Here is a 20,971-nt window from a genome sequence, read left to right as displayed (position 1 = left end):
AAATGTGGGTAGGCGTTTACGGAAGGTCACTCTAAGTAACCTCGGTAAGATTACATTTTACTTCAAGAGAGTTTGTGCGCGGTACTATGGCAAGAACAGCAAAATCAAATTGACCCTGAAATAAAACGATTTCGAGGTATATAGGGGTACTAATGCGTGTTTTTATTGCTAGCTTGTATTCTGGTAAAGGTCGCACAGACGCCTAGGTACCCAAAGGACACTAGCTGGAGTTAAAGCTGGGGGGTGGAAAACAATACTGTTAAATTTATTGTGGTTTTAGCGGTGCCCATAGAACAAGTGTTCAAAATTACCTGTGAGAATTAGGTCTCACAATGATAGGCACTCCTCATAGTAGTGAATACTCGCTCTCTTATGCAAGGGAGGTACTTCTATTCAAGGAATATTTGGCCAAAAGATAATCAATGTGCGTGGGTAACTCACACTTTACACTCCAATACAAAAATACCAGCAAAATGGCCGCAGAAACTCTGACGCACTCAATTTTAGAAGCCCACGTCATCTAGATACGAAGCACCCATTAAATCAATCGGTTTGCTCTGTTGTATCCTCGTAAGAAGGTAGCGGTCGTTCAACCTTACCAATTCCAATGGAGGACCGCCAACCATGAATGTTTCGAACAGTGTCGCGTATGGAATTCAGGTACCAAAGCTCCAGAGGCACAAAAGTATTTTACCCGTGTACTTACCCGTTCTTACCAGTGTAAGTACTTTCCGCGCGCCAACAGTGGCCACAACCGGCACGGATAAAAATGTGGGGTCAACTATTAGACAGTTCTGCTGCGTTTTTCAAAATACCAGGGAATAAGAAGGTATACGTGGCACCGAAATATACTCGACAGACTAACCAGTGAGAAAAAGAGCTAGTGCGATACGAATATTCCTGATGAGCCTTAGAAGGACTTTTTTGTGGAGATATTCCCGCTACAGAGAGTTTACACTGCAGCAATTGACACAACAGTTACTTTTGAAAATGTACTTGTGTGGTAGATTTTTGAGCTTAGGCAAGACTTTCTAGGGAAGGCATCAGAATGACCGCCTCTGTGCTACCACAGTAAACACAAATAAATCCAAAAATTGTGATATCACTTGAGGAAAAGCACACTTTACTGACGAAGTCAAAGTATAAACGACATATAATGTTTTTTTTTTGAGGAAACGAACCAAATAGTTTTTGCGCCGTTTCTATCCGTGTTCAGTATTTATGGTTACAGACGGCGCATGCGTCCTGACATATATTGCGGTTTACTGATTTTACTAGCAATGATTGACTGTGTCACGAAAAATACATTTTTGTGCATTACGTCGTCATGGTCAATTTGTTGGAATGACTCCGAACGAGTTTACGGGGTAGTACGGCGTTGCGTAGAGAAAGGAATTGTTTTTCTCAATACAGCAGCAACGGACATTATAAAAAGTCAGTGCGGCGGGCGACATGGCTTCTGCAACCATGCATTCACAAAGGGGGTCGTTTTGTTGGTAGTTTCTTATTCTATCTGCTGTCAGAGTCAATTAACCGCTGGCGCGGTTCTGCAATGACTGACGCACTAGAATTTCAGACTTTCCTAATACTACCTTCACTGTCATACAGCACAAGTGTCATTCAAACTTTGATTAAGAACCGCTTTCCCGGCTCCATCCATTTTTATTTCATTTGTCATTGACTCAAGCCACTTAGCAAGTGCTCCCAGCTTTGCAGCAACTTCATCTGACATGCTGTACCCACCGAAAGCATCAAACATTTTTTTATCCTGCCTGATTTTGGAGTGCTAATTTCCTTTGTGTAGTCGCAGGTTCGAGCAGTATAGTTTCCTTGTCAGCGGGAAGATGGAACTAGAAAGTACAAAGCAAAAATAGAACTCCAAAGCGCTGTAAGTGCTCTGACGTGTATGTCACAACGAGACAGCGCGAATCAATTGTCACTCAAAAACTCCAGCCAGTTTTCGTCTGTCACCGTTCTTGCTTAGAGCACAGATAGCGGCCATTTCGTTAAGGCTGTGTAGTTTTCACACATCGAGAACAAGAAGCGTTCTGCGATGCGTCTACTGCTTTTGAAAGTCATTTTTATAAGTGGCTTGGCCACTAACTATACCATTGCTACCAACAGGAAAGGCCTGCTTCAGCGTGACACACCGGTTGTTTTTGAGGCAAGTAAGGATTCTTTCCAAGACAACAGGGTAACGGCAGAGGCAAATAATAAGGTTACATTAGTGAAGTTTTGCTGGGAGATTCAGTTGTGCCGGGCAGGCTCAGTAGATTCCTAGGCAAGGTCGACCATGCAACGCTACCTCTCGTTGCTGCACTTCTTATTCTTCAGACGACGTACGGCACGAATAAGAGCGCAAAGACAAGCAGCGAGGTTCAGACAACGCCAACAGGTGACGTTGAAGGGAGGGCGAACCCGTAGGTCGAGGAGTAAAAGCATGGGCTGCCACACTGTGAGGAGCCTGGTTGGACAGAAATTGATGGGAAGCCTATCTAAGGGTAGCGGGATTTCGACAGAGGAAGCCGTGAAGGATCGCACCAGTGCTTGGGGGTGGCAGCGGGAGATATGAACAATGCCACTGCCGCAGAAGCAGATCGGTCGGACATCAGGTGGGCAACGCTCAGCAGGATTGCGGCAAAGGGGAGCAAATATTGACGCCGGGCCGATAGTGAAGGGCAGGGTAGTTGCTGGTGTGATGACAAGAAATAATAGACCGGACGTCTAAGTTGTCAATTTTTGGACGAGCTGCTGCATAAACAAAAAGGCATTAGTGGTGTCAGGACCAGTATTGTAATGTGGTGAAGTGGCGGGAGTCACGCCTTCTACCTCTTGGCTCATCAGTCGTGTAGCGTAGCAGATGGAAACGTGTCGCGATTACGTAGAACCTAATTTTCACACGATGACATCGCGGCAATATTCGGCACACGGTAGAAGTAATTACCGAACCGGCGTTTTAGCTCTTTGGAAGCGTCGGCATTCTGAAGTAATCTTGTCCGCAGTGCTGCAGTTCTTGGGCACAAGCAGATTGAAGGGGTTATCTGCAATCTGTACCAGCACATGTGCAACTTTTTCCGGCTCGGGCATATTACGATCAATTTGATAGCACAGAGCCAGCAGTCTTAGATGTGTAAGGCGCGTGGCTTAGTTAAAGTCAGGGCGCGAGAGGTGATGAAACTTTGTGGAAGCTGGGCGACCGACAGGTTGACTAAACGAATTCCTCAGGTTTCTTTGGAGAGGCCCCCGCTGGGCATGCTCTCTTCGTGTGTCCGGAGCCAGGCAGTTGCGGCTCCATATAATTAACATATCTCTCTGGGTAACTTGAGCGTCCGCAAATAATTCACACAAACAAGTAATACACACAAACAAATAATACACACAAATACACACAAATCAAGATCGAGAGGCTAATGGCGAATAGTCGTTGGGATGGAAATCAGTGCAGGGGTCGGACTTGAGAGGCTCGCGCCCGTATCGAGATCCGCGTCTAGCTCATCATAAATAGTCGAACCATTCGAAGATGCCGCTATCACAGCCTTATAGTCCGATGAAATGTCAAGCACCTTCGTCGGATCGGTTCGGTGGCTCAGTGGCTAAGGCGTGGTGCTACTGAGCAGGAGGACGCGGGTTCGATTCCCGGCCACGGCGGCCGCCTTTCTGATGGAGGCGAAAAGCAAAAATGCCCGTGTGTACGAGATTTCTGAGCACGTTAAAAATCCCCAGGTGGTCAAACTTAATCCGGAGCCGCCCAGTACGGCGCGCCTCATCGCCTACGTTGCAACGGCGCGTTAAACCATACAATCAATCAATTAATCATCATCGGTTCGCCGCGGCCTTACGGGCGTTGCTTACAGACAGTGTTCATAAGCTTGACATCTTCAACCATTGCGGCAAGGGCTCCACTGTATAGTCTCATGCGAGCTTTTGAACTCACTAAGACTGCCTATGAACTGCAGCCTCAGGACGGTCGCTTTGAACTGGGGGTTATGTCCCCAGAAGATGCTAAGAGCACTGCAGCGTAGCTCTGTGGTGGCCTGCCTCCGACGGTGAAGATCTCTTTGAGGCGCAGCGTGCGCGGGCTTTGTAATTACCACCGCGCAAAAAAGCAAAGTCCCTTTCTCAATAGAAAGATCGTGGACACGCAAAGCTTCCTCCCATGAAGCCTGTGTCAAAGTTCAAAATTAAACTTCTTCAGTCGTATCGGCACGGCATAATAGGATAGCCGTGGATTAATAGCGTGAGGAACCCAGGATCAATTATGACCACGGGAAGCGTTTTTTTCTGGAGGCGCTTGATTGTGCAAAGTTCCGTTTTCCCTGTGGTGTGGGTTGTGCGACGAAGGGCGCCATCAGTAAGGCATAAAACGTTTCCCTTTATTAGGCTGTAAATGCAGTGTTCGCATATCTCTTCGTTCTTCTCGTTGCTCCTGCCGCCCCACAGCCATATTAAACGTGGGCCCTTACGCCACACGCTACTATTACACGGAGTACCACGTACTCCAAATGAGGTGGAAGCAAAAGTAAAACATGTATTTATCCAAGTACACTTTATATGCTGATAATTTAAGAGTTGGCAAACGCGTAAGGCCACAGCGATGGAGAAGGCGCTCGAAATCCGAACGAGGCAGCATGACCGCTGTCATGGGTCAGGGCACCCCCTGAGAGGGGGACGCATCAAAACCTCCGAAAGAACGGAAAGAAAAGAACAAAGGAACGGCCATTTGAAGTGCGCGCCAGGAGCGAGCCAATCAGCAAGCGCCAGTGCCGACGCACCGAGGAATCATGGGCGAAGATGGCAACACACTGGTCGGCCAATCAGGGAAGGCCACGCATGGGACAAGTGGCGAGATGGCCATATAAGGACAGGGAGGAAGCAAGAAGTCAATGGGAGTGCGCCACGGGAGAGCCCAGAGGGTATAAAAGCGGGGCGCACAAAGAGAAGAGGAAGGCAAGAAACCGAAGAAACCAGGAGGCGCCCGGAGCACGTGCGCTTCAACGAACGAGCCAGGGGGACGCGGCCAGGCCATCGACCACGCCATCCGAGCCTGGGCGGGAGCGGGCCGACTTCGCATCGACGCCGTCATCCTAGGTTCACCACGACCCTGTGTCTTCGTGGCCCCAGCGGCATCGGTCGGGCACCAGCGGCCAGCGTCCACGCTCCGTCGACGTTCGTCTCGACGGCCCCATAAGGCGACGTTCGTGCCAAGCCTACCTGAGACCTCCAGCGGCAGCGGCTACCAGGGGGTAGCCACCGAGTTAGCACGCCGCCGAAGGGATGACCGCGCGCGTCGAACGCCGGCATCAAGGACCTCCAGCGAGAGCGGCTACCAGGGGGTAGCCATAGAGGAAAGAAGGCAGGAAGCGCGGAGCCCGCGCCGTCCAAGGAGTGACCGCGCGCATCGAACGCCGGCACCGACGAAGCGAGACGAGGGCTACCACCGAGCCGCAGCCACGCAAGGGTGCGACACGTCAGCGCCGACGACCGGGGTAGGCCAGTCCAATAGAGACGCAAGCATAGGACACAACTAGGAAGTTGTGGTTTAGTGAGATCACCTAGAGGGTGATATAATTAGTTGATTCGGACGAATTGTGTAGAACTTTATTGTAGAGCATTTTGGATTGAGAGTTGAATTGTTGGTTGGGATTGTTAGAGGTGTGAGTGTTTATTGTTTGTGTGTAGTTTATATATTGAGTGCTTTGCCTGAAAGTTTTTTGAGTGTGCATTAAATATATATGTTGTTAAACACGTCAACGGCTGTCCTGTGTCCATTGCTCCGAGCTGGTAAAGACCACCCCACCATCGGTTCACGTGACAACCGCCCAGTCAATGCGGTGGGTTTTTGAGGCTTGAGGAGCCGGGGCTATTAGATTCGATACGCTACTCGAAACAATTCGTGCATTCGTCGGAGAAAAACTGCGAAACCTATTACCAACAACGCCGCAGCGCCAGGGTGCCTCGACGAGTGACGTAATTCGGGAAGAAATTCTGCTAGTTTGGGGGACTCCTACGCCATCCGAAGTACCCCGCGAACAACAAGCTATGACTGATACCACGGCTATTCGGCTATTCGTCGACCCCGCCCTGCTCCGACCCGTCGTAAAGAAGTCCCGCCATACCACCGTCCACTGTCGCCTGCCCGACTTTGCAGTCCAAAACCAGACGCTGAGGACGATGGCGGATGTATGGCGAACGTTGTGCTACCATTACCTACCGACAGCCCGACCACATCTACCATCGCTGCCACTACAGGAGGCCGGTTTGCGATTGTTCTCCGTCGCCACAGCACGCCCCCGAACTGCCGAGCACCCATCTGAGATCGAAGAATACCTGTGCAACACCAGCCGTGAACCAGCCCGTTTCAACCGTTCACCGTCGCCCTACCCATACCAGTCGCCGAACAGCCGTAGCAATGCTGACTTTGTACGTGGAAGGTCCCCCAGCCCACGCGGGGAAATTTAAAACCAGCAACTTCTGCAGGGAAAGTTGATCTACGCGAAAAACCGGAAGCCCTCTAATGACGCAAGGACCCCCCCCCCCGAAGAGCGTGATTCACGACATGCCGTCATCCCAACGACCGGACCTAACCCTGACATGAATCCCGAACTCGACGACAGCCACAAGGCGCGACGCGTACCAGACATAACCCATCCTGCCGCTGAGAAGACGACGACAACGACGACGCACAGTGCCCAACTGTCAACACGCAACAGCCAAGATGCGACGCCCCGACGAACTCGGAACTCGAAGAAGGCGTTGTCCTACGTCAAGGTGACCATCGACGGCTTTGATTCAGTGGCCTTCATAGACACTGGAGTGGACTACTCATTTATGAGCGGATCATTCACCTTCAAGCTGAAGAACGTTACGACCAGATGGGACGTTCTGCACATACGCATAGCAGGAGGCCATCTCGTAACACCAAGTGGAACGTGCACATCGCGCGTCACCATAGATGCTACCACGTTCCCTGCTGCGCCCGTCTTTTTTCCTGACTGCTCCGGCGGCGTAAATCTCGGAATGAACTTTTTGACGGACAACGGTGCAATAATTGATCTGCGGAGCAAAGCGATACTGTTTTCCCCCGATCGCTCCAGGACGCCGGAACTGAACCTCGAACACTGTGCTGATGTAAGAATCTCCGATGATAACGTCCCTGTGACATCCCACGAAAGCTTGACGATAACTGTATACTGTGAAGATGCTTTGTTTGACATCGGTGCTAACGTAGATGGTCACCAAAGTTTGCCTGTCGAGCGTGGCTTCCCGTCGCAAGAGGCATTGCACGCTTTAAAAAACGTAAATCCTATGTTTTGGTCACTACTTTCACCAAAGTACTAGAGTTTAAACAAGGCCGCTGCAATTGCAAGGCCGCTGCAAACGAACGATAACACCCCTTTTAACTTGGAAAGCGCCTTGGGGGCCATCCTCGACCCGAAGCAAAGCCTTTGCGAAAACGTAATAGCCTATGCATGCCGTGGTCTGTGCAAGGAAGAAAAAAGCTACTCAGCGTCCGAGAAAGAACGCCTCGTGATTATATATAGGCCATTTCGAAATTGCGCTCATACGTTGATGGAAGACCGTTCAAGGTTGTGACCGACCAGCATGCGCTGTGTTGGCTCCCAAATTTGAAGGACCTCTCTGGGTGTCTGAGTAAGTGGAGCTTGCGCCTGCAAATCCGCAGGAAACACTCTGACGCCGACTGTCTGTCTCGCGCCGCTTCGACACACCACCACAAGATTAGGACAAAGACAGCACATTCTTTGGAGTAATGACGGAAAGCCACCTAACCTCCAAGCAGCATGTCGACCCCGAGTTACGCGTCATGATCGACTACCATGAAGGACGCAACATCGCCGTGCCTAGGGCCTTCAAACGGAACTTACCAGCATTCAGCCTGAAAAACTCCGTCCTCGTGAAGGAATATTTCAGCCCCGGAACGAGAACAAATTATGTTGAAGTCATCCCCGCGTACCTTTGCGACAAAATTTTGGAAGCATGCCACAACGACCCGTCTTCGGGACATCTCGGCACAGCTCGCACTACTAGAAAAATCAAGACGAAGCAAAATGGCCCCGCCTTGCATCAGACATCACCCACTACGTCCGGAATTTCCGTGGCTGCCAGCGATGAAAAACGCCACCGACGATACCCGTCGGACTTCTTTAGCCCATCGCCGTCCCATCGAGGCTCTTTCAACAGATAGGAATGTACCTTCTGGGCCCGTTCTGTACGTCACGATCCGAGAACAGGTGGGTTTTCGTAGCAACAGACTACATGACCCGCTACGCAGAGACCGCAGCTCTTCCGAGGGGGACCGCAGAAGTCGGCAACTTCTTCATAAACAATGTTGTGCTGCGACATGAAATCCATGACCTTCTAATCACGGATCGCGGGACGGCCTTCGCTGCGAAGCTCATGCAAGGTATATTGCGCTACAGCATAGACGGATCACCGAAGAGCGACGGCGTACCACCCCGAAACGAACGGACTAACCGAACGTGTCAACATGACTATCGTGGATATGCTGTTTATATATGTGGACGTTGAACATAAGACTTGGGGCCAAGTCCTTCCCTATGTCATGTCTGCGTACAACACGGCTATCCAGGAAATTGCGCAAATGACACCGTTCGAGCTTGTGTACAGAAGACGGCCGACCAGGATGCTTGTCGCCTTGCTTCCACACATATAAGACGACGACCTCAACGCCGTCGTCCATGGATACCTTCAGCGTGTCTCTGAGGCCCACCAGCTCGCTGGAGTTCGCACAACGGACCAGCAGCTGGTGGATGCCGGACGACGATGTGGACTCAGTGAGAAGCTTCTGCGACGGTATTTCGAACCTGATAGAATTATACAGTGTGTTGGCCAAATTACCTACGAGGTGATCCCCGATGGTGATTCCGGAACCCCACGGAGACGCCCGCGGCCGACGTCGTCCACGTGGTTCGCCCGGAACCTTGCTACGCACGATGACTAACTTTTTCTTGTTGTTTGTCCGGACTGCCTTTAATTTTTGCATTGGGTCGATGCCCTCTTTGAGGGGGGTAATGCCGCCAACCATGTTTTGGGTTTGCTTATGTTTTGTTTTTGCGGACCGACTGCGCCGGGTTCTGTTGTCACTGTTATCCGTTGGCCAAGTGAAGCGCATGCTCTATTCTTTATGTCGCACTTGTTATATTCTTTGATAGAGTGTCGCGAACTAACCTAGAATAATATTCTATGACCGACAGTGTTATGTATGCAATTCGACTGTTCGAGAAGCGCTCGCGCCTACAGATAAATGACCGCAAAGCACACGCCGCGCCATTCGATTCGCCGACACCAGTGTAGTGCACGTCACTTTGTTGACTGCTGTTTCGCCGCCTGTGGATAGTTTGACTTGATAGGGAAGGACAATATCGCGTCAATAAACTTGTTTTCCTTGAAGAAAACTGCGTCGTCTTTGACTACGTGACAATATAATTTTGATTTTACAAAATTTGGCGCTTGTAAAATCCTTCCAGCATGCGATGATTCAGGCTAATATTTCGCTGTAGGTGCAGTGTGGGGCCAATTCGATTTGCATAACATTCCGATTTGCAGAAATATACGTTGCCTACGTTGTCATTCGCTTTGAACGTTCATGCCAGTCATTTTGCTCTTTCAGATGATCAAGCATTTTCCCAATCCTGTGGTGATATTTACATCGACTAACGATGGTGATTTTGAATGCTTAAAAGCCAGACTAACTTATTACAATGAAACAACCAAGAATGCTACTTACACATGGCTTGTCAAAGGTCACCACGACAGCGAAAAGCAAGTATTTGTCCTGATATTTAGTATTTGCAGATCATCGATGTCTTTCGTTTCTTCTGTGCAACTCAAACATAATTATTATCTAGAGAGGCTTCGTGTAAAAAATGCATTTTTTCGAATTGGTAACCCGACAGCAGCAGCTAATCCGCAAAATCTGATCCCACTTGAAAAACTCTCTTTTCGTGAAAAAGGCGCTCAGTTATAATTGTGGTGTGTGGGTTATATGTTGTTGTGTTTGCATGTATAAATATAAAGTCCATTGTAGTTGCAATTCCGGAGACATGACATCAATTCAAAGCACTTTTACTGCAGAAAGGCTGACGAAGATGAACAAGGCACAGTTGATTTGCGTTTCTCTTCTGTTCGTTTTGTCTGAAGTCGCCTGATTAAGTTGCTTCAGTGCCTCCAGCTAATTCTCATGACGCTGTAGCAGCTCCGGTCCCTCCAGAGCCTGTTTTCAACCAAAAGGGTCGGTGGCAGCCTCTGCTTTGGATCCCGCCCAGTATGCCACTCCGCTTACACTTGGGCTAGTAGCCGCTGTGTAGAAGCCACTGTGCTACCAGAATGTACAGCATGGCTCAGCTATCTCGCACGTCAAAGAAAAGTTCTGCGTATCGTAGTCCCCACCAAAGAACGAGATGTCCACTGCTTTAGGAGCTGCTCACAGACCGAGCATAGGATTATTCGCTTCCATTAAACGCATTGCTACCATTTCCGACTCCACATGCCCATCTGTTGATTTTTTTCTGCGCCACATGAACCAATAAGCTTGAAGTAATTTCTGTGAATGCACCTTCACCTGAAATAAAGGGCGTTTGCATCACGAACGGACGTGTTGTTTGGAGCGTTCATTCGTCAACGTTTACTGCTGGCAGCCGCCCCACCACCAGCAGTGGCCGTCGCTTCCAGGACTTCATCGCCAAGGCGAACAACCACTGCACTTTCAAGGTTGCATAGGACCTCAGAAACGGTACAATGTCTCCTTTATTCGAATGAAGAATTCCCAGCAGACTCCTAACTGATGCTTGTAATCCAGACCATATGCGGGTCCATCAATCAGGGTCGCAGCAACCCCATATCGCTGTCAATTTCGCCTGTAGAGTGAGCACAGCGGCTGTGCTCACTAGAGCACTGTTCTCATGCGGGTAAATCAAAACTTTCCATGGAACTGCAATACGGTACGCCTTTGGGCTGGTTGGTTCATGATTACGTTCCTGTTTCCTTTCTTTTCCTGTCTTTTTAGCGCTGTTCTTTCACTCGTTTCTATGGAAGTCTGGTTCTCTCGGAACAGGACAACCCCTCCCATGCCCTTCGAGGGGTAGACCCCTAAAGAAATCCAGAAGACCTTCTCAAGAACATTTGGTTGACCGGGCCTGGTTTCTTTTTCTTAAATAGCCGGTGTAAATTTGCAGGTTGCATCGCTTAGTGCTAAGATTGGCCTGGAATGTTTCTTTGTCTTTCTTCCATGAACAGGCTCGTACTGAGTGTCTACTAGTCGTCTAAATGGGCACAGGGGAGCCACGCGCTGCAGATGGAAGCCCTTTCGTCGAGTGCTTTTTTTGTCTTTCCTGGGGGGTGGCAGATACCGCTTAGCATTTCGGGAGTAACAAGTAATCGGTTGGCCCCAATTCTCGGACGCATGCGTAGGAAACATGTGAGGGTGCAGTGCCGCGCGGTCTGGCCTCGGGAGCCTCGAGTGTTCGAACTCCGGCGTGGTACCAGTTGCAGAGCAGCAGTCGGATCATAAATCTGGGCTTACTCGACGCCAAGAAGCACAATGTCAAAGCGGCGGCGATGGCGACTTTCTTGTAAAAAACAGCAATGTTCTGCAGGCTTGTTTCAGGTGCGGAGTAAGTTAAGAGCGCATAATGTCCGTCCACGTCCGTGCCCATAGCATTTACAATCGCAAAAAATCACACAGGCGCCGGCAGGGTTCGAGACTTTGTCTGGTAGACCAGTCAGTGTTAGTCGTCTTGCCCATTGGGCTACGACCGTGCGTTAGTACCCGAGATTCAACCGGCTTACTCCCTCGCCCTTAACGGTGTGGAGTACCTTAGGACCTCTCAATGTCCGTCCGTGTCCATCCCTGCGCACGCCACCATCTTGTACCCGCCGCGGTGGCTCAGTGGCTAAGGCGTTGCGCTGCTGAGCACGTGGTCGCGGCTTCGATTCCCGGCCGCAACGGCCACTTGTCTGACAGAGGCGAAAAGCAAAAACGCCCGTGTGTACTTGATTTCGGCAAACGTTAAAAAACCCCAGGTGGTCAAAATTAATCTTAAGCCTGTGACTACGGCGCGCCTCATCGCCTGCGTTGCGTCGGTGTGATAAACCCCACAGTCAATAAATCAATCAATCAACCACCATTCAGGGAAAATCAAGCGAGATTTAAGTCATGAGTTGCCGTTTTAGTTAGGGAATAATCAAGGTGAAACTCATGGCTCAATCGAAGGACGGTCGGGGCGCTAATCGGATGTCAGTCGGCGCGCAACTTGGATTTCATTTCGAGTCCCGGTATTCCGCCCCGTTGCCATCATCCACGGAGTGGAGATGCTGCCATTTTTAAAGTAAGTAATTCTGGGAATCCCCAGCAACAGTGTGTCGTAGGGCTGTAGATTCTCCAGGGTCATCTGCCGCAAAAATGGGGATGGCGCGGCGGGGGCGCGTTTGGTAAAACAACTGCGACATGTCACAGACGTGTATTAGCGTGTGTACTTTAGAGGATGCATTGTTTTTCGGGCCCTTTCAAGAGACTGTGGATTTGGCGTAACAACACGGCAAGACTTTGTATACTTTTTGTTTCTTTTTGCGCCTCCTTTGGGAATCTTTTCTTTGTATTGACGTCTGGTTTACGCGTGAACGGGGAGAAATATTGGGAGAAGGCACGTGCCACGTGCCTAATTTTGACTTCCGCCTTTTGGGCGGTCGTGCGGCCTTTGATGGGCCAGAAGCGTTCATTTTATGTCCTCGGCTGTCTCTTTGGGTGCGCATTCCTTGGAGGCATGATGCTTTTCTCTCAATAAAACCAAGGTGTTTTGTTTAGGGGAGAAGAGAGAGGCCTCCTTGATGCCGGCTCGTCTGGAGCTCTTCTTGAGCAGTGGTAATGCGACGTTTGTGGCAACTGAGTTGTGAATATTTTGCTAAGGTGTAAATATAGGGTGTAGAGCGTCGTCACGTAAAGTGCTTTCCATCAGCAAGCCACCTCAACCTCATCATCGGTCGATTGATCCTCCCGTTAGAGGGTCAAATGTATTCTAACTGGTCGGCTTTGAGGCATTTCTTCAATTACTCTCCCCGTTCCCCTGGCGCCGCCGATCTGTCTTCGTCACAATGACTCTACACATTCCCTATATCGATACTATATCACAGCAGCGCACTGCCATCGATGATTTCGTCAAGGAGACGTGATCCCGTCATGGCAGTTTTTGATATCGGAACCACCCTTTAATAGATCTTCAGAATCACAAAAGTGAAGCTTTGGTGTGGTGCCGATGACTGTGCCATCACAGACAATAATGCCCCGCTGATCCTGGCCCTACTCAGGCTTAGTATTTGGTGTGGCGATGACTGTCTACGCTGGAAGAAGTCCTGAGTTGATATTGTTTGTTTCTTAGGCCGCCGATAACGAGGTCGTGGTGGGAGAAGAGGCCGACAAACTTTGAGAGTACCCCGGCCAACCTGCTGTCACGAGCGTATGTTTACGGACGGTGGGAGCGGCAACCAAAACTAACCGCTGCACCATATGGTTGCGCGGCGCCTGCTATCGAGACCTCGTACGGCGCAGGCGCGGCCAACCAGTATTGCATGCATGCCACTATCACGTGCTCATACACGAGTGATTCTTGCCGCGATAAATCAGCTCCAGAAGAACTACGCCGCCTAGTAAGAGGAACACTGAAGGGCGCCATGTCTTTTAAAACGGTTGGACTCACCTGAAATGACGTAACAGTGCTATGCTGTGACCTTTAGCGTGCTGGGGTTGCGTTAGGCTACCAGCGTATTTATTCCCTCTGTTGTATAACGAGGTCTCAGCGAGAAAAGAATTGCACTAAATACACCCGAACATAAGGGCCAGCAATCGTGGATCTTTTTTCTTAGCTCACAATGATGCACCGGCTATTTTGCTTCTTTTGCAATATCTATTCAAACTCGCTGTCGGAAAAACTGCTCTCCTAAAGAAATAATCTTATAATTACCATGAATCCTTTGCTATTCGGCTTCCACAACCGATCACGCCCCGTCAAGCTTTTCAAGGCCTGCTATAGAGGTTTATCGACTCTCGTAGTACCCTAAATCGTCAGAAGGTTGTCGCATTGGGAAAAATACGTACCGTCATTTTGTCATGGCATTACGATAGCCAACAAGAGCGGAGTATCCGGGAACTTCCTCATTTTTAAGTTAAACATGGCCCAAATCTTGGCGTCACAAGCATTACGGTTGAGTTTGGAGTTACGTGCTTTGGGCGTAGCGTGAGTGGTCTGTAACGTGGTCCCAATGTTTTGCCAATGCTGGCAGTTCCTCTTGAACGGCCTGCGCAACGCACCAGTAGCATCTCGCGTGTGGCAGCAACTTTGGAGATACCATTCCATTGCGGCAACGTGCATGGATAATTAGCAGGACCCTAGCGAACATTGTGGCTTCTTTCTGCACATCAAGCTACGCAAAATAGAAAGGTTGCCGGCGTAGTGGATTACGTGGCAATGTAACGGCAGGTGCCAGATTGTTTTTCTCCGAGGTTTAGTCATTTGGGTGACTTGGTTTATGGTCAGTCTAAATGCACTTGGCATATCAGCTTTCCATTTGGAAGCAGATATATATTGTGTTCACAATCGAGCACTTTTCATCAACGCTTTAAAACATTATTAGATGATTGGGCCTTAGGCTAGGCTACCGTGAATTTTTACTCCGAAGGGTTCACCAATTTTGTGTGCTGCCCCTTTACCATTCCTTCTTTTCTTCAAATCTTATTTCAAGAAACAAATTGCCTCACGTTTTAGGAGAATCGTCGCTGTGGATATATGGGCCGGAACCCAAACCAATACCGCTGACTTTCGAACAAGTGACAGTAAGTAATCTCATGTTACCTCTCTGTATATTGCAAGTACCACTACTAACAAAATATACGCTAGCTATAGTACAAGAACTAGCTGAGAGTGACTGTAACTGCACTTTGTTTTGCATTTTTTGCATTGCAACATGCAGGCGGAAAAAGCTCCGCAATGTACCTTTACCTGAATTACTGTACATGACGACTAAAGCATGAAATACGTTGAGTTTAATGCCTCCGATTTCATGGCCTATGTGCGCACGTTCGCTTTAGGTTGAATAGTCGTCACATTTTGCAGGTGTTCGGATGAGCAAGATATCCAGCTTTCTCCGCATTAAAGTGCATTAGCCGTAGGCAGTATTGAAGCCATGTTGGTACTTTCTTGCTTAAGTGCGCACACCAATGAGTATGCTGGCACATCTAGAACACAGTAAAAACAAACAAACTGCTTAATACCAGCTCTTGCTGTTTAGAAGAACCAGCCAGCCAAACTTGGCCACGAGACAGATAGTGGTAAGAATGAAGTTTCGGACTTTTCTCACGTAAGGTGAACATTACTGTAAGGTAACTGGAAAAGGAATAAATGTATATCGCAATCGAGAGGTTTTCATTCAATGGTTTCTGAGAGTGGGCGGAAAGACCCCTGCTCAGTAAGTTTTTTGGTTCCCTCGGAACTCAAAATGGGCGCAAAGCACGCAAAAACTTCTGCCTTTTACCGATGCGGGGCCTGTCTAACGATGTAAAAGCTAATCTATTGCTACATATAAATGACTGTCAGGTATGCACAAGACAAAACGGCGCCCACACCGCAGGTGTGGCAAAACAGAATCTCTCTCGGCAGAGTATGGCAACTATACTCCACCGGAGAAGGCGGAGAAGGAGGTGACTTCATTAATTGTTTTTCTTTGCACACTAGATTTTGGATTGTTGGAGTGCCAAATTGCTGGTCTACTAAAGAGAAAGAGAAAAAAGCGCTCAACTTGTGGAGAAAGCATATATGCTTGCCACAGTCTAAAAAACAACGTTCTGCCTTAATATAGAAGGGAAAGGGGAGAGAGAAACGACCCCATGAACAGCACTGTACACGGTAGACAAGGAAAGAAGACAAATAAAGTGGGAGAAATAAATGAGATCGTTCCGAATTGTGTAAATATTTTGGTGAAAAAGTTTGAAATCAAGGGAACACTCTAAATCCATTCAGTGACGCCAATCTCTTCCACATAATAAACGAGCGCCGTTATGACTAGTCGTCGAGCTGATTGGGAGATCTATCGTCAGGCAAGTACTTGTGAGGTGATTAGGCCTGGGTTTAGCACTCGATGTCTCGATTTAAGCGGTGCACTCTTACAGCAGGTGTTGTTCGTTTTCGAGGACCTACAAGTGTCGTAGTAAGGGTTCGTGGTCACGCTAAGGCGAATCGGGTATTCCCTTTTAAGCTTTGCGTTGTGAAGTTGTCAGTGCCATAACGTATCCAATCGGCGCAGAGGTTGCCCTAGCAGCTTCACTCTCATCTCAGCGTCAATGTGGGGCAAGAAAGCGCACTGGGGCTCAGGAAGTTACAGGAGCCCACTTTGTTTTGTTGTTAAACAAGTTTTATTACCCTGTAAGCTAGATTTTTTCGTTTTTCTGTGAACGCGCGACTAATGACCTTTAGAGTGACGGGGGCCCTGTAATCTTTTAGCTCAATTGTTGTAATTTAACAGTACAAGCTCGTACAACCCACTTTGCTTAGCATAGCAGAATATTTGCTTTGATAATTCAGTTCCTAAGGATGAAATTAAGACGGTCGACGTTTGAGACCGATAGAAAGAAATACGTTTAGAATCATACAACAAACATTTTTAAGTACTTTTCTAAAACTGCGAAAGAGTTTCAAGTGTTGGGAAACGCGGACAATTTCTCTTCGTTCATGGGAAGCCCAGCCACCCACCTTACTTTGCAAATCCTGTACGAGGGATATGGAAGAATATGAAAAAATATAACCCGTTTGTTATCAAAAGTATTCTTATGTTTATGAGACGTTCGCAGCCCAACGAGTATGGGCAAGAACTCTAGAATACATTTTTTCTCAATACCAATGTGCATTTGTGTCTTTTCTCACAATTTGGTTTGGAAAACCCAAGAAGCTTTTAACTTATTTTAAGTTTTTTTCAGACCCAGATGAAATTTTAACGGGGATCGTTCACTACACGGACTACAAGAACTGCTTCATTGCCAATATTCCTTACCACGGCGAGCGTAATATATCTTTTTTTGTTATTCCGATTAGTTCGATTTGGTACTAGTAGTTGCCATCTCCAAGTGAATTATATTGCTTCCAGTAGGAGTGGCTACCGTTTCTTTCCTGACTCCTATTTACCGAGATTTATATTAAAAAGATAATACTTAGAGAAAATGTATTCATGAACAAATGAAATATAAACACAAAAACATGAACCAAAAAAAGCAAAACTGAAAACAAAATACTGCTCGTCGAAGCCAAATAATAGCGCGCTATTGCTATATTCCGAAGGCGACATTTCCAAATTAGTTTTGTCAATAACGCACGCGTCATTTTCACTTGCGTTGAATGAAATCGCACTAGTTTTGTGTCCTGGTTCATATTTTCGTGTACCTGTTTCATTTGTACATTACTGTATCATGCCAAGAACACTGAGCGTTTGCATGAGACCGCCGTACCTAAAACAGTAACAGAACAGCCATCCCGCTCGGAAGTGACCATGTGCGTGAGCACCGCCTCTAACAACAAACTCTGAAGGTACAAAGCAGAATCTAAATGTTATGAATGCAAGGGTACTGATGCTCGTCTGAATATCGCCGAATGCTCTGGAGTGTGTTTGTTGAAGTTGCAGACAGTCAAAACTGGCGAATAGCGCGTGAGATTTTCATGGACGCTGTCGACTGGATAATACAGCCGATTGGAGATGCTTTAAATTTGTTGGTTCTGTTAACATCACAGCGGAATGGGAATCGATTACTCGACCGTGAGCTTCTTACGACAGCGCCATCTTCATTGGTTAACCCCGTGACAGAGTTTGTGAAATTTTTGGGCGGGTACGCTGACCAAGCATCCAAATTTCAATTGGTGTGGTATGCTTCTAACCTAAGCCGTCTTCAGCACGGTCCAATCAACTTAACGGGGTACGTGGTAAAGTGTATGTTCAGCGCGATTGGGCATGAGCGCCGACCCAACGGCGGGAAAGAACTATCATGATCATTGCACTGTGAGCTGCCTGTACTGGTCGACGACTTTTACCACGTCAAATGCTGCAACGAATTCCCTTTGTTTGTGTGTAGCAAAGTGTGGGTAGATTTAAAAAATAACCATTTATATTGAGCTCCCACAGGGTAATATGAAGGTAACCCTGAAATTTTAAGGCTTTAAGGCAAGCAGTTTTGGCTTGTCGTTGACATAACCTAAGAGTACTTTTCAGTGCGCGGCGGTATGAACTTCAAAGCACTTCACTTGCCTTATTACCTGCGCCTTAAGGCGACACCTTTGCATTGCTTTTCGGCATTTGTTCTGATAACATTTTCCGCCGAACACACTCACGTGTACCGAAGTGCAGAACCTACATTGAGGGATCCGTAAAAAGACCAAATTTACTCCCAAATCCAGATTTGATGCGTAAAATTGGTTAGGGTGAAACTGTAAAAGCGCTCTTTATTCGTTTATGGGTGTTACAAATATTACCAAATACCATATTGATATCTGCTCGGTAAACCGAGGTAATCACAAATTTGTAAAAAGATACTATCTACCGGTTGTTTTTCTGGGAGGTAATTTCAGAAATATATCTCTAGTCAGCGCCTACGCTCTGACGGAAATGTACGGCCTAAGTTTCTGTAGGTGTGCCAGTTCCTGCTGGTAGTTAAGGAATAGGTCCTTCTCAATCTGACCCTTCTCTGTACGTTCATAAACGAGTTATTATTTTAATTGATGTATGCTTTACTTTATATCGTTGAAAGTACGAACTGTCGTTGAATTTTGTTTATTAAATTTCCCAACAGTCTTAAGAGACCACGAAAGGTGCACAGAAAAAAGAACTTTGACGAAAATTGTATGGAACGTAAGAATAGACAGCAGCTATCACAGGACACACAGTATAAAAAGTCAGCACGCGATTCCAACTAAAATAAAAAAGTCTGAATGCAAAAAAATTCTTCTAATTAGGCATGAGTACATTTTTAATCTATTGTGGTATTTTTCTTCGAACTTTTATTGCAGAGTGCATGATGTGGGTCAGAAGGGAAGTAGCAGATTACGTCCCAAAGAACTGCATCAATCAATTCGGGGATATCTGCGACGAACAAGTTTCTGTGTATGACCGCGACCTTTGCTCAATCCAGGATGGGAGTAAGGGAAAGGAGTTCACACAAAATTCATGGCCGAAGCTTTAAAAGCAGCGAGGGTGTGTAGTAAGTGGTGCCATAAAATGTAAAGTGGTTTAGGTTTTGCCCTCTGTTGAAATAAAAAATGTGCTCAAATACATTGGTGAACATACATATATTACAGATACTACCTACAAATTGTAATCTAAGACCCGTTTCAATCGACAATGCATTTGCTGCAGTTAAAAAAGTAAAAGCAATTCCGTTTTTTACTATGCTATAATATCATTATGATGTTTGCATTTTTATGGCGCTAGGCCATCTGAGGGCTAAGAGCGCCAAAAGATGTTTAGTGCACTTGAGTGATAACACTACTATAAACAAGTTTCAGTAAACGTAAACGTAAAATCATACAAAAATAAATAAAGATGACTGATTGAAGGGCCAGGTTGTTATGATGCATCATAAGAAATAAAATGTAAAGACTTGACGTCCGTGATAAACTTAAAAACATGCTTGATGGAAAACATGGGCTCGTCTCTTAAAAAATATAAGTTTAGTGGGATATGTTGTGTGCATAGTTGTGGGAACGGTTTGCGTCGCCTTCCTTGCACTGGGTGAATATGCGAATTACGGATAGGCCTTCTCCACACCCTCTGGACAAAGGTCTTGATGGTCCAGTGAGCAGGTGGGAGTGTGTTATATGTTGGTGGCCTGTCCGTATTATTGCTCAGGTAAATTCAGTGTGTCTGTTGTGTAAGTTAGTTCTGTATCGTACCAAGTGTGGTTTTATTACTTTGGTTGTGTGTCCGCGCGATTCAGTGTGTTTGGCATGTTTTACGCAAGTCTTGTGTTATGTGTGGCTTGAGGTCTGTATGGGGTGCCGTTGTTATGTGTACAGTGCTCCGAGTGCAGCATCAGCGCCCCTTACATCAGCCAACTCATTGCCCCCGATCCCAGCTTGGCGTGGAACCCGGCAGACAGTCACATTCAGAATATACGGTGGCCTGCAAGATTTAAAAACAAGATAGATGACATCATTTTCGGAAGACCTTTGGAATTAAATTTTACAAACGACGAACGACGCTAAATCAATCTGGGACAGTGGTGGTCTTTGCGATATTAGGCTCGATATTATCATTTAAAACAGCAAATATGCCATATGCTTCCGCCATCAAAATGCTAGAATTCACATTCATGGTTTTAAAAGTATTGAAGTTTGGACCACGTGAAGCACAACGCACCGCAGTAGAAGTTTTCGACGCATCAGTAAAAAATTCTGCCGCTCCGTATTTCTCCGGGGAATACATGAAATGCTGCAGAATGGCAGTTGTGGGTAGCGTGTTTTCCTTAAATTGGGTAAAAGAGAAATCTATAGGGCGAAGATTCCGTGTGGCTGCAGAATCAATGACAGGTGTTTTGAGGGCGTGTAAACCCGACAAGGAAAGTTGAGAAGCCTCTTTCCTCTCCCTGGGTGGTAAATGCGCTGAAATTGATGGGCGATTTAAAAAGAGTTGAGATGTGTATGTATCGTTTGTTATACATTGAATGGGATGGTGAGACATTGACGGAACTTTAAAAGCATATTGTAAATCGTCATACTTGCGCTTATACCCTAAACGCCATTTGTCACCCTCCACGTACAGACTTTGCACGGGACAGGACTAGTGGGGAAAGCCCCAGCCGCAAGCCAAAGGCCCAAATGCTGCACTGCATTCAGCATTTTTAAATGTGTTTCCCTTCCTGAACCACATACCACACTCCCATAGTCAAACCGCGACCCTACCAGGCTGG

At 47.2% G+C, this 20,971-nt stretch overlaps 1 long non-coding RNA gene across 1 annotated transcript; it reads left to right on the top strand.

Moving 5' to 3' along the window:
- Positions 1–14,734: 14,734 nt before the first annotated feature.
- LOC144151671 (uncharacterized) lies at positions 14,735–19,335 on the top strand. The gene is made up of 3 exons (XR_013318936.1): positions 14,735–14,863; positions 17,000–17,083; positions 19,074–19,335. It is a non-coding gene; the product is annotated as an uncharacterized LOC144151671 (long non-coding RNA).
- The last annotated feature ends 1,636 nt before the right edge of the window (positions 19,336–20,971 follow it).

The sequence above is a fragment of the Haemaphysalis longicornis genome, unplaced genomic scaffold (genome assembly GCF_048455015.1).
Source record: "Haemaphysalis longicornis isolate Haplotype H1 unplaced genomic scaffold, Haemaphysalis longicornis Haplotype H1 scaffold_9, whole genome shotgun sequence".
In the NCBI taxonomy this organism is placed as follows: Eukaryota; Metazoa; Arthropoda; class Arachnida; order Ixodida; family Ixodidae; genus Haemaphysalis; species Haemaphysalis longicornis.
The sequence above is the reverse complement of the archived record's forward strand: the minus strand, read 5'-3'. Positions and strand labels throughout refer to the sequence as shown.